This window comes from Adiantum capillus-veneris, chromosome 4 (assembly GCF_014529385.1).
Source record: "Adiantum capillus-veneris isolate H3 chromosome 4, ASM1452938v2, whole genome shotgun sequence".
NCBI lineage: Eukaryota > Viridiplantae > Streptophyta > Polypodiopsida > Polypodiales > Pteridaceae > Adiantum > Adiantum capillus-veneris.
The window spans coordinates 143,482,941-143,499,476 of NC_140934.1; the positions used below are offsets into that span (position 1 = coordinate 143,482,941).

The window sequence follows — 16,536 nt, forward strand, 5'->3', positions numbered from 1 at the left end:
TTGAAGTGAAATTACTCTAGAAACTTCCACAGTTGATTTTATAATGAAAAAAATTCTTTTCCGGTCAGAGTATGTGTGTGTGAGAGAGAGAGAGAGAGAGAGAGTGAGTTTGTGGCATACATGCAATTTGTCTTGCCATTGTTGCATTGGCCACTCCGTCGTCTTCGGGTCTTCCTGTCTCGAATTCTAGAGCACTTTTGGTCTACTTCCTCCCAAGAAAAGGGCTTGCGATTGCCTGCTATGGATAAGTTGTGTACTCCAAAGCGTTGTGGTGGTCTGAATATTCTATATTTGTGTTCTCAAGTTACAGCAAGGAAGGCACCTTTGTTGTTGGATTGGTTGAGCAAAAACAGCCCTGGACGCAAATGTTTGTGTTTCTGTGCTCTCATGCGGTTTCTACACCAGCTTTTGGCCATTGGCAGCGGTTGTATTGCAAGGGCTACCCGTCTGTGGAGCTCCTAGCGCAACAAAATCTCCTTCCAGGGTTCCTCACATGGAAGAAGACCTCCAACAGTGAGGTTCCCAAGGAGGGCTCTACTCTGTTGTGTTGGATCGATGATCCCCCTCCCTCCCTAAGAGCAAGGTAGGGTGATGACCTACCAGGAGACTTTGGACCAAGTTGACTGTGTCTCTCCTTACCCACAGAAAGTTCTTGATCAACCTGTCCAACTGGTTGATGCAAGAACTTGAGAAAAGACAGTAGGAAGTGTTGTACCACATGCAGACCAAGAGCACCCTGCTGGCCACAACAACCCTATGAACGAGAGATAATTGTACCAAGATCCAATAAAGCAGCTTCCTCTTGACGGCTAGAAGGGGGGAAAGAGTCTACTACTCTGGTGACAAGTCTATGCCAACCTGGCATCCCAAGTAGCAAACTGGCGTCCTTGGAGGGATTCAACAAAAGCACTCTCTAGGCGATCAATCGGGCGTGGGAGCATCCCCAACCTAAAATGCCACTATCTTTTGTTCAATGCTCCCGAGACACAACAAAACACCTCCTAGGATTGCTCACACCTGTGCAAATTGGCCTCATAGCCCTCCAAAAACATGCATGAGTCATCAGCAAACTCAATGTTGTCGGAGTGCGTATTTTTTCGGGGTTGACCACGAAAGCGTCAAGCTTTTGGTTGTAGATGGATAGTCAATGTAGCCTCAAATCAAGGGATACCAGTGCAGTTAGGACCGATTTAGTGTTAGTAAGAAGATATAGAGATGCTTATAGAGCAAGCGTAATGGAAAATCACGACTTGAAACACAAATAACATTGAAAAATAAGCTGAAAGTAGATATCGGTACTTATTGGTGATCACAACCAGTAGATGTGTCCAATAATTTGATATTTGAAACCTTGTAACAAATCAGTCCCATACGTCGTCGTCAGCATGCATGTTGATTTGCAAACCCTAATCAGAAATCCCCAACCCAATGGAAGCAATCTGCTCTATAGTTCCCACAAATTTTCCTTTCGCCCTCTGCCCGGTTGATTTCTGGCATGCTCTCTATCTTGCAGAACACGTCCCTTTTGCACACCCTTCTTGGTTGGTCTCAATTCCTCCTCCTATCTTGCTTTGTGGAAGAAAATAATTGTTTCCCTTGCTTGGTGAACCGATGCTAATTATGAGAGAGCCATAACCCTCCTTGCTTGCCCTGATTTGTCGAGGGAGATTTCTGTTGCTTGATTTCCACAGTTATGGGTTGTCTCAAGGTCTCAAAACCCTCCGCTTTGCGGTGGATTCCAAGTGAGAGAGAGAAAACTTGCTTGAAGCCGAGCTTATTATCTTGGCTTTACCGATGTCAAGTGAAAAAGCGAGAAACTCCTTCGCTTGATTTTCTCGTGGTTCAAATGTGTGTGTGTGTGTGTGTGTGTGTGTGAGAGAGAGAGAGAGAGAGAGAGAACCTCCCTCCCCTTGCCTTCGCAAGCTCGAGAGAGCTTTGCCGTCCCTGAGAGCGAGCTTGGCACCTCCCATCTTCTCATCCCCCCTCTCTTCCTTTTTACCCCCGCTTCACAACACCTTCGAAAAACCCTCAAAATCTCCTTAAAGCAATCCCATTTTTTCCTCCACAACAGTCACGGAACCGTGATTGACGTGGCATAGGAACAATGTCGATGACATGGCAACCTGGCTTGTGACATGCATGAAATCTGTCGGGAGTTAGACCAGGGACTGCATGCTGAGCATCTTTCGCTTCTTGGTCGCCATTTTTCAAGGCCCATAGCCCCCCCCCCCCCCCCAAAACTATGGGTTATTTGGGCGGCCTTTGCCCCCTTATTAATCATCACATTAAGTTTACATGTTGACCAATGCAGCACCAAGCATGCACCAATCTGTTTTGAGCAGCACTGACTGACAATATTACCGTGAATTTTGTTGCCCATATCAATGTCTTGGATGGTGTCACATGCCTTCAAGATGCAAGTATAAGTGATTATATATCTCAAGAGGTGCACACTCGCTTCATATCAAGTGAAGACAGCTTAGAGCTTCCTACTTGCCCCTGTTCGGCAAATCCCATGATAAGTGCAGTGCTCTTTCATCGACCAAGTCAATGCTAAAGTACATATTAGGCATACTTATTGGCTAAAACATTGCCAAAGCAGCATATTAGGCCCGGATATCGACCACGATAGTTTCGAACACAATATTTGTTTCATTAAGTACATGCTTATAATCATCCAAAGTATTGACCCGCATGGCATTTGGTACACACCAATGCAAATGCTCATCAAACTCTCAATGTGCTTTCGTAAAGGCACCACATTTGGTTTTCATATTGACTATGGTAATGCCGAGCATAGCCAGATATCAATGCACTGCAAGTGATGACATTGCGGACAAGATGCTCCTTAAATACTTTTTGCTCTATTAAGTGCACCATATTCTAGGACCTAATCGAACCCCAAAATTCCCAGTTGGCACGTTGACCAAGGCAACCGAACCACTATAGAATTGACCCCCAATTAAACTTTAAGCGCTCATATCTTGGCTGATTGAGCTCCGATTAGCAAGTCAAAAAGACCAGCGCTCTCCACATGATAAGCACTTCAGACCCATGCACTCAAACCATCCCTGACCCTTCATTTGCAACCGCCGTATCCGGCCCGGGGGTCTGCAGACTGTCCAAGCTTCAAACTACCATAACTTTCTCACCAAAGCTCCAATTGACGAGCCGTAAAGACAGCCATAAAGAGTGTGTCGAGCACTACAATTATGGATTATAAAAACACATTTTGGCAGCATCACTACGTCTCTGCCTGTAGGTAGCAACCTTATTTTAATGGCCTCAAAGCTTGCATTTAGCATACATTCTATTATCTTGATGTCATAACATCTTTTGGCACAAATCATAATGTTGGCAAAACCTTGAAACTACATGCAGATTCACATGTTACACCCCGTGCCCGCAAAGCAACACGACAACGTCCTAGAGCTCCTCTCCCCAAATGGGTAGCTGTAGGCCACACAAACCAACCTCATGTGAAGTCAAAAACCCGCTCATCGTCTCTGCGTAGAAAAGTACCAAGAAGGGGAAAGAGGATGCCCTATCGCATTGAGCACGTAAGCATGAACCATTCCCCTTGAACTCTTGCTAGAACGGTAGCAAAAAGTTGGTGTTCTCTTCAGGAGGAGGTGAGGCCTCTAGGTGTGGGAGTTTGTGAGGAATTGCAAGGGACATTGACTCGTTGAAGCTTAGTAGTTGATGGTAGAAACTTTAAGTGCAGCCATGGAAACTTCACTCTCTCTCTCTCTCTCTCTCTCTCTCTCTCTCTCTCTCTCTCTCACACACACACACACACACACACACACACACACAAAACGCCTCACTGTAAAAAACAAGATATAAATGAAAATTTCAAACCTTATATCATATTTAATCATGGGTAGGATAAAAGGGTTTATTGATACATTATGTGGCAGCTAACCTTTGTGGTCGAAACAAGCTATGGATTATCCTTTTGAATTGTAGCTTTGTGCTCACAATGATATATATATTTTACCAAGTGGGACAAGCTGTGTATATAAATCTTCTTGGTTCATATTGAAACCAAGCGTAAACTCAACTTTTAGAGAAGGACAAATATATGTATGTTAAAAGGATCAGAGTAATCTAAGAGCAGTAGAATGATAGGACGTGGCGATATAAGAATTTCCCGCTAAAGAGAAACACTAATTTTTGTTGGAAGTGGATTTTATAGAGACATTAACTCTAATGGATCGTATAAAGTAAAAGGGATGAAAGTTTACTCTATCCGGCTTGTTCATTAAAGCAGGTAAGCAAGATGAGAGACTTCTAAGTACTAGGCACAAAGAAAGACAAAGATTGGAAGAGAAAAGGGGAAAAAATTACAACATGCAACTCCCGCAAAAACTTGAACAAGACATAAGCAGTGTGATACACCTTTTACTATCCAAGATTTTGATGCCAATTTGATGAAGGAGCAAAGAAAAGACATATATCCTTTAACACATTTCTTTAGCCATCAACAAGAAGGCTTTATTGATAAGAGATGGTTATATAGAGCATATGAGAGTTTACAATGCTAAGTGTGAGGGCGAGAGTAGTCTGATAGTGTTCCCTTGGGCTTCTATGGAAAATGAAGTTTTCTCAAGGAAGTGATTGGGTGGTTAAGGCATAGCCTGATAGAGTGAAAATGTGATGCTCAAGTGAGGGAATAAAGGCCTTATTTATAGTGAAGTTGCCTCCTTAAGGAGAATATATTTGTTGGTAGCATTCAAAAAAGTGTCTAATCATTTGTGTTACAAGTATCAAAACCACATGAAGAATATGAGTTACACTTGTCTATTTGCTTCTCTAATCTTTCGTCTCAAAATATCTTTTGGTTTTGATTGTGATCATGGTTATGACAAAGATCAAGCTCATGCTTATGGTTATGGTTTTGAGTGTGGTTATCGACATGGATGTGTTTATTGTCATGGTTATAGATTTATGGTCGTGTTTATAGTTGTGATTTTGACAGTGGTCATGGCTATTATGATAAAACTCAAGCCCATGGTTATGGTTACTGTTTTGGTTGTGGATATGGTTATGATTTATAAACAAGATTATGATTTTGGTTTAGGTTATGATTATGATCATATTTATGGTTATGATTTTGATTGTGGTTATGTTATGCCTATGACAATGATTATCACTTGGTTATGGTTATGTTCTTGACAATGGTTATGGTTGTGGTTATAGTTTTAATTGCGGTTATGCCTTTGACAATGGTTATCGCTTTGGTTATGGTTATGGTTTGGGTTTTTTCTTTGATAATGGCTATGGCTTTGCTTCATCTTTATGATTATGTGCTTAACATTTTTTTAATTCTTTTCTGATACAATGTCGATGATCTATCGCAACACAATGCAAGGTGGTCATCACTATTTATTAGGTGGAGTGTGGTTGCTTTTTCACTTTTTCTTTTGAGTAGAGAAGATTGGTATATGGTAATGGAGTACACGTAGCATTGGTATGCCAATTCTCTCCACTAAAAAACAAAGTGTAGGTACAAGTGTCGATATAGGTGTGGTATCATTATCGATATGGATCCCCAATATACCAACGCATATAGGAATGATATGGTTTTGATGCTTATTTCCACGCTTATAGAGACGCCTAAAATTTTTATGCACCATTCAATTGTGTTAGTATAAACATTGATTTTTGTGTGACGTGTTGTTGATATATATTCATGCAGATGAGGATTGCGGCTTCATGATGATTTGTGTCTAGTTCGGATACCATGGGACCTACTTACCTCTACGTTTGACACAAGATGCCATGCGAAACGCTCTCATGAACATGTTTTATAGATGGCAAACCATTTCTAATTTGATGAGATGCTACTGAGCATGAGAGCTCTAGCCAGCAAGAGGGCCCGGTAAAGTGTGACATAGGGAAATTTATGATGATTGGTGAGTTTTCTTTCCTAGCAAGGATAAAGAGCAAGGACGGTAAGAATGCTATCCAATTCCTCACTACGTGTGTAAATCATGAGAGGAATCATGATAGCCTTTATGAAAATCCTCTTCCAAAGGCAACTAGGGAGTTTCAAGATCATAGGAAAATGAGGGGTTTCGGCCAAGTACCATTGAAAAGAGAGAGTGTAGTGGTATGGAGAATAACATGCTCTCACCTATTCCAAGTATGCATAAAGCTTTTTCTTGCAGCAGGTTTTCTTGGGTTGACAAGAAATGGATCAGTATGATTTGCATACCTTGAGGAATTAAAGAGAAGTGCACAATTGTATGTACGTAATATGCAAACAAAGTTTAAGTATTAGGTTTCTAGAGGATAGTGAGTATATTACGTGTCTTTTTGAGTAGCTTTCATTTGTGGATACAATGGATGATCTTAAGTCATTATAGTCTCTAGTGACCAAGAGAGACCTCAGGTTGTGCTTTTGATGTGTATAAGGTGATTGAGGATTTTGCAGATGAGAAAGAGTGCCATGGTAATCAAACACTTGAAGTGTGTGTCAGAACAAAGTACAAGGTTGAGGCAAAAAAGGTTAAACCGGTGGCTCTACCTTTGCCTTTAGATTGCAAGGATAAGATTGAGCAAGATTCTTTGCACACCTTAGAGATCCAAGACAAATTGGTACAATTTTACACAAGAATTTATAAAGGAGCTTTAAATTGGTTGTGATAGGTTTTATCACCTATTGAGAATAATTTCTTTGAAGAGATGCTTTCTAGACATGGTAAGGCTTTTGCATTTAAGACAAGTGAGATAGGATGTGTTGATCTAAGAATTATTGTATCTATTATGAATTTTACTATACATCATATACCTTGGAACTGCGGCTAATTCCAGTTCCAAAGGCTCAATTGCCAAAGTCAATTCACTTGCTTAATGAAAAGATGAAATGGACACCTTGGAGCCTTCTTGTGCTCCATACTCAAATAAATGGTTCACTATTCCAAAGAAGAATGGAGCCTTGTGCCTCATCCAGGATATGTAGCCAATAAACAAATTCACAATTGGGAATATAGCTACAGGGCCAATTGTGAATGAATTTACAGAAGCATTTACAAGAGGGATAATATACTCTATGGGAGACTTGTACTCAAGGTATCATCAATTCAAACTAGCAATGGAAAGAACGAACCTGACTACCATGAGGACACCTTTGGGCTTGGTAAGAATGTGTACCTTACCGCAGGGAGCAAACAACATGGTTGCACATATGATGAATTGGTATGAACAACATCTTACATGAATTTATACCCCAAATAACTATGCCTTTTCTATACGATGTGCCAATTAAGGATGTGACATAAAAGACAAAGATGAGGCTTTGGATTCAAGGGGGGGCCGTAAATTTGTGGAAAACCATATAGATGATTGTGATAGGTTACTATCTAGGTTAGAGGAGGTCAACCTTACCTTGTCAGGAGAAAAATAATTTGATGCTTATTGTAGGTCATTTGTGTGCTCCCTATGGTAGAAGACCTTGTCTTGCAAAGGTTAATGCACCTCTAAGAATGAAGGAGATGTGTGTAAGTGTCACTGAGGTGTGGATATTCTTAATTGTGTGTATCTTCTACTATGTCATAGGGCTTCCACATTATGCGCATGTAGGTGATCCTTTGTACCAATTGCTGAGAAAGAACCACAAATTTTAATGGGGAGATATAAAGTTAAGAGCAATGAAGAGGTTAAAAGAGTCATTGGATTGCACACACTGACTTTGAGTTAAGTGGAATATGCATATGGAAGGCCAGTCATTGTGAGAATGGACACAAGTCCTACAGGAATTGGATAGGCAATAGGGCAAGATGATGATGAGGGGCACAAGTATGTGGTGAGTTTTGGAGCTAAATTTTTAAGTACTCACCAAAGAATTTATTAGCAGGTAAAGAGGGAACTGTTACAACTTTGAAAAGTGATAAGGAGTATTTGATTGAGGCATGTGTGATTATGGAAAAATATTTCTTTCCTCTTCTTGGAATGATCACAAGTTGTTCAACTCGTCATATTGCTATGCTGCATTAAATTGCATGCATAAACTCCTTAGATCTAGAATGCAAACATATGGTAGGAAAATATAATCTAATTGCAAATATTCTTTATAGGGCAAGGTATGAAGATGAGGAAGAGATGGTTGATGAGATTGATGATGTAAGGACAAAGTTTTACACCACATCTCATGCTAAGGATAATCATGTATGTTGTGAAAGTTCACTTGAAAGGTTTGTAGAGGATATGTATGAAGGTGAATTTTTTCTCGTAGGTCAGTATTTGAGTACCTTGACAAAGCAGGATGATTGTAACAAATAGGCATTCAAGAGAATAGGCAAAAAAGCATATGGATATTCTTACAAGTTGGTTACTTGTGGAAGCATCCCAAATAGGAAAATGGGATGCCATTGAGGGTTATTTGTGATAGGGACACTCAACAAAAGCTCATCAAGGAGTTTCATCAAAGTCTATGGACAAGGGTGTATGGGCTAATTTTGCCAAATTCAAATAGAGATATTGGTGGAAGGGTATGTATAAGGATGTATCCTTGTTTGTGGAGTCTTACGTGACATGCTAATTAAGTATACTTAAATCTACTTCATCGAGATGGGTTACATCCTACTTATCCATTGGCCACGCATTACAAGTGGGTGGTGGATTTGGTCACAATGCCTTTGGGAGTTTGGCAGATGAGATACTTGGTGCTTGCAAGAGAGGACTTGTCTAATCAAGTTGAAGTTCATGCATTGCGAAATAAAACTACATAAGCAGTGTACAAGTTTGTCTTGGAAGATGTGATTTGCAGATATGCATGTGTTGAAAAGATAACAGTAGATAGGGGCGAGGTAGATACTGATGAAGTAATAAATTTATTCAAAATAATTTCTCTCACATCCGCTTATAATCCCAAAGGCAGCAAGAAAAGTGAATGAGACTAGCCCCAATCATCTATGCTGTAGAAAACGCTAACAAAGGCAGAGTTTGTGAATGGCCAAGGGTATTACCATATGTGGATTGACAATACTACACATAGTTGAGTCATAGGTTACATGCCTACTGAATTAATGTATAATAAAATACGTGTAATGTCTATAGAAGACGTGGTTTCCACATGCAATGTGTTACCCTAGGAAGATAATATGACTAGAGAAGATCTTCTTGCATTACAAATTCAGCAGATTGAAAGAAGACAAAGAATATTGAAAAGTCATTTTCAAGATTGAAGGAAGAAAGACTAAAGAACAAAGACACGTTTGACAAGAAACACAAGCTCCGGCCAAAACACATTCAAAAGGTCATTGAGTGTTAATATATGACAAGCTAGACAATCAACCTATTGTCATGAGAAAGTTTTTCACAAGATGGTTCACTCCATATATTGTCAAGCATGTGCATGGCAATGCCACTTCGATTGTAAGTGAGCATTATGGGATAGAACTAAAGGTTCTTGTTGCTGGAAAAAGGATCAAAACATTTAAGAGAAGAATGACAGTGAAACATTTAACACTAATGAAGAAGAAGAATTAGATTCATCAGAAGATGAAGAGGAACCAAGCAATGTACCTTCATGAGCATTTAACTTAAGTATGTCACATACATGGGATCATTTTCCATGGTATACACATGCATGCATTATATATGAAGCTAAGTTATATACCTCATCTAATAAATTATTCCACGAGTTATTTTCTTATTTCATCTTATTCTAGTAAAGTAACATGGAAAAGGCCTCAACGGTTGTGCCTCTTAAAAGTGAGAAAAAAACCGTTAAGGTTTTTTTTTGACTCGTAGGATATTTTCAGCTGATTTCTTTTATTTTCTTTATAATATTCAATCCTCATGCATATCTAGTATAAGCCCATTGTGACATAAGCCAATGCACTATCTTGTCTTTTATCTACTATGCATCATCTGAATTCATATCAATTCTCTTATTAGCTTAATCAAAGGATGCACAACATGCTTACATTCACTATGATGTGTTTTCTCTTAGAAGCAAATGATAGCTAGGTAAGCCTAAGATTTCTAGAGCTAAAAGAATTTGGGAGAAAGGACAAGTGGCAAGAAAAAGACTTTTAGGCAAGTGGCAACAAGAAGGCTTCTAAAAGAACAATTGTCATCAACAACATTTTACCATAACAATAACCAAGTATACATGAACCTTAATGATGAGAATTAGGTTAATGTCTCCCAATTGGTGGCCTCTTCCTCATCCTAAAACTCATATAGAAGACCTCACAATCCATGCTTATATCCATATTTTTCTTCTCAATGTATTAAAGAACATTTCATGGCAAGTTCCTACAATATAAATACAAGATAAATATTAGAATAACATATGCACATGCTAAATTTAAATAGTGTATGGCACTTAAAAACCCATATCAAAGAGTATTGTAACCTCTACTCCCAAGACATGATGATTTACCAATTCAGGATACTCTTGTGTCTCTCGTGTGATCGCCGTGCACTCCTATGTATCCAACCATGCTTTGGTTCATTGTTCTTGTATCTATATCTTGCCTCTGATAGATGATGTGAAATCGCTACAATCGCCACACTCATGATCTATTCATTCAAGACTACATCGTACTCAGCGTGCACCATCTATGAATGGCCTCAATAATGTAATTATTCCACTCCATATACTGAACATCTCAATGCTCCATCCCCGCTCCATCACAAAGTGATCAAATTGAACGGTACAAAATTGTTGAATCCTTTGTTGCATGAACTTTCTAGTCCTATCCATAATAACTATCCCGTCCTTGGTCTTTCACACCTTGCTAGGATCATGAGCATGTGATCCCCAAGATGTAGGTCATATGCTAAGTGATGTATTCTCTACTAAAGAGAGAGGTGGATGCTCTTTTGGTATTTTGGATGCATTAGTAGCATTATTATCACAACATCCCCTACTAGATAAACTTCCATGTGAACGAGTCCTACGTCATCTCAAAGAAGAATGGTGTAGCATAACTCATCGGTGTATCTGACACACTCATTATCGTAGGTGTTGGATTGACTATATTTGGTGTGGATGACCAACTGACCAAAATCTCTGTGTGTATGCACACTACCAATATGCAAACTGTGAAAAAAATGTACTCACCTTCTCAAGTGACATGCTGACGACAATAACTAAAATCCAAATCTCAAAGAATATAGCTCTTTGTCATCGGCCATGGCTACAAAAACTAATTTGAAAAAAACATATAGAATATGTTAATTTACTTAGCCATAAAGCAAATTAAGCAATGAAAATAACAAAAAAAGAATATGCAACACAAATCGCTATCGGATATGGCTACAAAGAGTAATTTGAAAAAACATATATAATACGTTAATTCACTTAACCATAAATGAGGAACTTAGGCAATGCAAATAACAAAAAAAGAATATGGAGCACAAATCACTATCTATTCATTATTGGACAATAATTGAAATCCATTAATAATAGGCAAACATTACAAGAACAACATTCCATTAATCATAAGTAAACATTACAAGAGATTTCTTAACAAAAGTCCATTAATAATTGAAATCCATTACTCATAAGTAAGCATTACAAGAAAGTTCTTAACAAAATTTACTAGTCAATCTCTCATCTTCTATGAGATTTAATGCACCAAGACATCTATCTCAATCTAAACTTCAACATCTTCTTTATCAAACTCCAATTCTACATCCAACTTTGTATCTATCTCTGTATCTGATTGCTCATCTCCAGGTTCAGATATCTACTCACCAAGAGCACTGCTTTTAAGGTCGATATTCTCATCCACATCACCGTAAATCATGCATCTTGATTATGTGTCTCTTCGTTCTCCTCCTCCAATCCTTCACACAATTATTTCTTTGTGGGGAAACTTGAACAAAAAAGGGCTAACATGGCTTAGTCAAATCATATTCATCGTCTTCATCCCATAGTGGATCTATGATACACACAAATTGTTCAAATTTTATGGAAGTATATATGTATCCCGATCATCTGTTTACACTCACGTAGATTTCAGTCCATTCTTATCTTTGTGCGCATTTGCATTGAACCCCATAATAGAGAGTTTGAGACTTTAGAGCCAATTTGGGAATCATGAATGTTTGGAAGATTTAGGCATATGGAAAATCTCAAACTATTTTTATAAGGCCAAAGGCTTCCACAACATAGTATTTGAAAAGCTCTTTCGAGCCATGCTCTCAAAACTTTGGCTAAGATTTGGCCATGTGATCAAATATTAAACTTGTTTTGAAAATGGGAATTTAAAAATTACCAAATTAACTAATATAATTTTTTGCTCAAATTCTATCCAAATGTGTACATGCATAATAAGAATGCAAAAGTAAGACAAGTACTGCAGGTACAACAACCAAGCCTTCTAGCTATTCAGCTTCAACCTTTATCTGGCAGCTTTGATTGCCACTTTTTTTTCATCCGTTATAAGCAAAAAGCTGGGAAGAAAGGTGACAATGTTAGGGGCATGCATGTTCTTTATTGTGGGGATGGTAATTGGCATCGGAGCACAAAACCTTGCGTTGATCATTATTGGTCGGGCTCTTCTAAGATGTGGCCTTGGATTTGCCAGTTAGGTAAACATACATACATACATACAACTTCCAAGTTTGACATTCTCATGCGGACAATGCACAATGGGATAGACTTTGGTGAATGCTCAAGTTAGTCTATAGTGTTTTGGTGAATGCTCACATTAGTTCACAGATTTTTGATTCTTGCAGATGGTGCCATTGTTGCTTGTCCAAGATAGCACCTCCAAAAATCAGAGGAGGCCTCAACATGTTCTTTGTGGTTTATGTGACCATAGGAATACTCTCAAGCAACATTGTGAACTAGTTTGAAACCAAGGTCCATCCATGGGATGGAGTCCCTCATTGGGACTGAGCAGGATTCCCAACTCTTCTTCTCACACTCTGGAGTCTTATTATTGTAGATACCCCCTCTTCCCTCATAGAGAGGGGCAAGCATGAGCAAGGAAGAGATGTGCTACGCAGGATTCGAGGAACCACGAAAGTTTCCACTGAGCTTGACAAGCTTATAGAGACCACTAGAAAGGCCAAGGTTAGCAGACGCAGATGGGAAAGCTTTAGAGAGTTGTTTTGTGAGAGAAGGCATAGAGGTGAGATGGTGATGGCTTGTTTGCTACTCGTTTTCTAGGAGGTGCCCGACAATGATGCCATATTGTTTTATGGGACTTTTCTCTTAAAGTTGGTTGGATTTGGTGATCAAGCATCCCTCTACTCAGCTATCATCATCGGTGCGTGCACATTCTTGTCGTGCTCCTCGTCCACCCTCTTTATTGATAGACTCGGCTGGCGTCCATTGATTCTCTTTGGATGCGATTTGATGACTTCATATCTTGTAAGAATTTGAAGCTTGTTTTTCTTTAAATGTTGCAAATATCTCTCAATTGGTTATGTATGATGCAAGAAAAACTAAAAATTAAAAACCCCTTGTACAACACTCACGTGATAGTCACTTAATTATAAGTGACTCCCTTGAGCATAATCATAATTATAACTTTAACATAATGATACCTAGGTATACATGAACCATACTCATGAGGTTTAGGGTAATTTCTCCCAGTTGGTGGCCTCGTCCTCATCCTAAAACTTGTACAAAAGACTTGGCAATCCATGTTTGTATCCATATTTTTCTTCTCGATGTTTTAGAGAGCAGTTCATGGCAAGTTCCTAGAGGATAAATACTTAACCATAAGATAAATATTAGAATACCATATGCACATGCTAAATTTAAATAATGTATGACACTTCAAAACTCATATCAAAGAGTATGATAGCCTCTACTCCCTATATATGATGATCCACCAACAAACTTTAGACGTACTCTAGCTTCATCTCTCTGTTGTTGGAACCTTTCAGGATAGTCCTGTGCCTCTTGCACGATTGTCGTGCACTCCTCTGTATCCAACCATGTGGGCTTTGATGCATTGCTCTTGTATCTGTCTCTTGCCCCTCTAATAGACAATGTGAAATTATTGCAATCGCCACACTCATGATCTAGTCATTCAAGACTAGATTGTACCCATTTGTTGGCGTGCACTCTCTATTGATGGCCTCAATAATGTAATTCTTCCATTCCAAATATTGAGCATCTCAATGCTCCATCACAAAGTGATCAAATTGAACGGTAGACAAATCTGTTGAATCCTTTGTTGCATGACCTTTTCAATCCTATCCATAATAACTACCCCATCTCTGTTCTTTCACACCTTGCTAGGATCATGCTCATGTGATCCACAAGATGTATGTTGTATGCCAAGTGATGTAGTCTCTCATGAAGGGAGAGATGTGGATGCTCTTTTGAGATTGTGGACGCATTGGTAGCACTGTTATCACAACATCCATCGCTAGATAAACTTCCACCTGTATGAGTCCTATGTCATCTCAAGAAGAATGAGAGAAGGTAGTCTCCGATGAAGCATAACCCGTTGGAGTATCTAGTATACGCGTTGTCATAGGTGTTGGATTGATTATATTTGGTCTGGATGACTAGATACAGTATGAAATCTCTATGCATATGTACATTGCTCTCATATGTGAACTATGAAAAATATGCACTCATCTGCTCAAGTGACTCACTGATGAGTAGGAAATTTCGGAGGTCATTTGGAGGGCCTTCTAAGAAAATGTATTTTTCACACTCTCTCTCTAGAAAATATAGCGAATAATAGAGGTGGGTCTTTCATGGTAAAAGTTCAAAAAGTGTACTTTAGGTAGATTCTTTACTCTTCTGAACATTCGTTCGTAATGATTGAGGGATAATCTTCTTTTCAGTTGCATTGAATGAACCTCGTCAACATGGAGGGAATGAGGCTAACATGGAGGGACAAAGGCGTAGCCGCCTATTCACTTTTCATTAAACCTGCACATTTGGCTAATGGCGCACTCCTCAAATGAAACAAATGTTACGCAGAAACGAGCCAAATATCACCTTCACATTGATTTGGACAATGAGTACCAACCATTGATTAAGCGTAGTAAAGCAAACACACATATACCTCCCGCATCCATAGACACTCTCAGAGCTCAGGGAGCTAAACACATAGATATCTGGACGAGAGGCTCTCTCTATCCTAAGAGTCCAATGACTAATGACTCTCCACCGTTTGTCAATCCTACAAGCTTATTGACCTTTGCTGGTGATGGAGAAAAGGGCCTTCTGGGTTATTGTAAATCTCTTACAAGGGAAGCGGAAACTTATAAGGGCATTCTCCAAGCTCAACAATGTGAGATTGTTCGACTTTCACATTTACATTTTACAGATCACGTTACCATTTTGCAACACAAAACAGAGGTACAGGAACTGAAAGAAAAGGTACAAAGTTGTCAAATGAAGGACACCATCTTGGGTGGTCATATCCAAAAGAAGAAATTGAGCAATCTTGAAACATTGCAGGTTGCATCCGAAGGTCTCAAGAAAAGAATTCGAGCATTAAGGTGATGCTTCTTGGTTGACTAAATTGTCTTAGTTAAGGTATTTTTTTGTTTTTTCTTCTTATGCATTGTTTTCATGTGCCTAAATAGTGTTAGTGAAGTAAATTTTCTGTTATTTACTTATGCATTGTCTTCATGTAGAGATTCAATCTATCCTGACAAGGAAAACATTGACCCCAAAGCCAATATAGGAAAGAGATTGAAGCCACTTATAAGTAGAAGCCTTGCGCCAGATATAGTACATGACAAGAAGTTTAAGGTCCTACAACGAAATGTAGTGGACCGCTTTATTTCAGAGAACTCAGTGCCTGCAAAAGAGATACAAGGCACACTTGATTCACTTGGTGTAAGCAAAAGAGGATATTTGGCTATACAAAAATCTGTCTCATCCATCTTTGTTAAGAAGGGAATAAAATCCAAACTTTTACCATTATCCTCAAGTGTTTGGAAAGAGAGGCTTCAGCTTAACGACGCACAGGGAGAATATCTTGGACAGCCCTTTCATATTAAAACAACTTACAGTGGCCATGGAGCAAACATGGCATATGATGAGTTCAATAATATTTTTATGGACCTGCAGATATTGTAGAAGAGAATGGTGGAGTTTTACAACATCACATTTGAAGAGTCACGAGGGGTATTACATTTTGTGTTGAAGCTGGATGAGTGTGAGCTTGTTAAAGAGAAGAAGCTAGAGCGTGTTACTATTACTTTAATGAATAGAGCCCTCTCAAAGTGTCCCAATGAGGATCCTTTGTATTTTAGTGTTCAATCAGAATCTAACATATGGTGGCTTGGTGCTTTTGAGGTAAGGAGATTCTCAGCTAAGCTCAAATGTTCACATCTACTTAAGTCTCATTTATTTTGCGTTGCAGGTAAAGAAAGAAGATCATGAGATTCTATATTGGGTGTTCCATCAAACTAATATTCCGGAGGTGATTGATCGACACACTAACCAGGGAGAGGTACTACGTGTAGATGGAAGGGGAGGCTTTCAAGTTCAGTGGCATCTTGCAGGTGACCTCAAAACATTAAAGTGCATGTATAATTGTGGAATGGGTGCAATGGCAAAGTCGCCGTGTTTGTTCTGCATGGAGC

General features: G+C 39.0%; 1 pseudogene; it reads left to right on the forward strand.

Annotated features, from left to right (window-relative positions):
- The first annotated feature begins 8,040 nt into the window (after window positions 1-8,040).
- On the forward strand, window positions 8,041-16,333 carry LOC147460093 (sugar transport protein MST4-like; annotated as a pseudogene).
- Window positions 16,334-16,536: the final 203 nt, after the last annotated feature.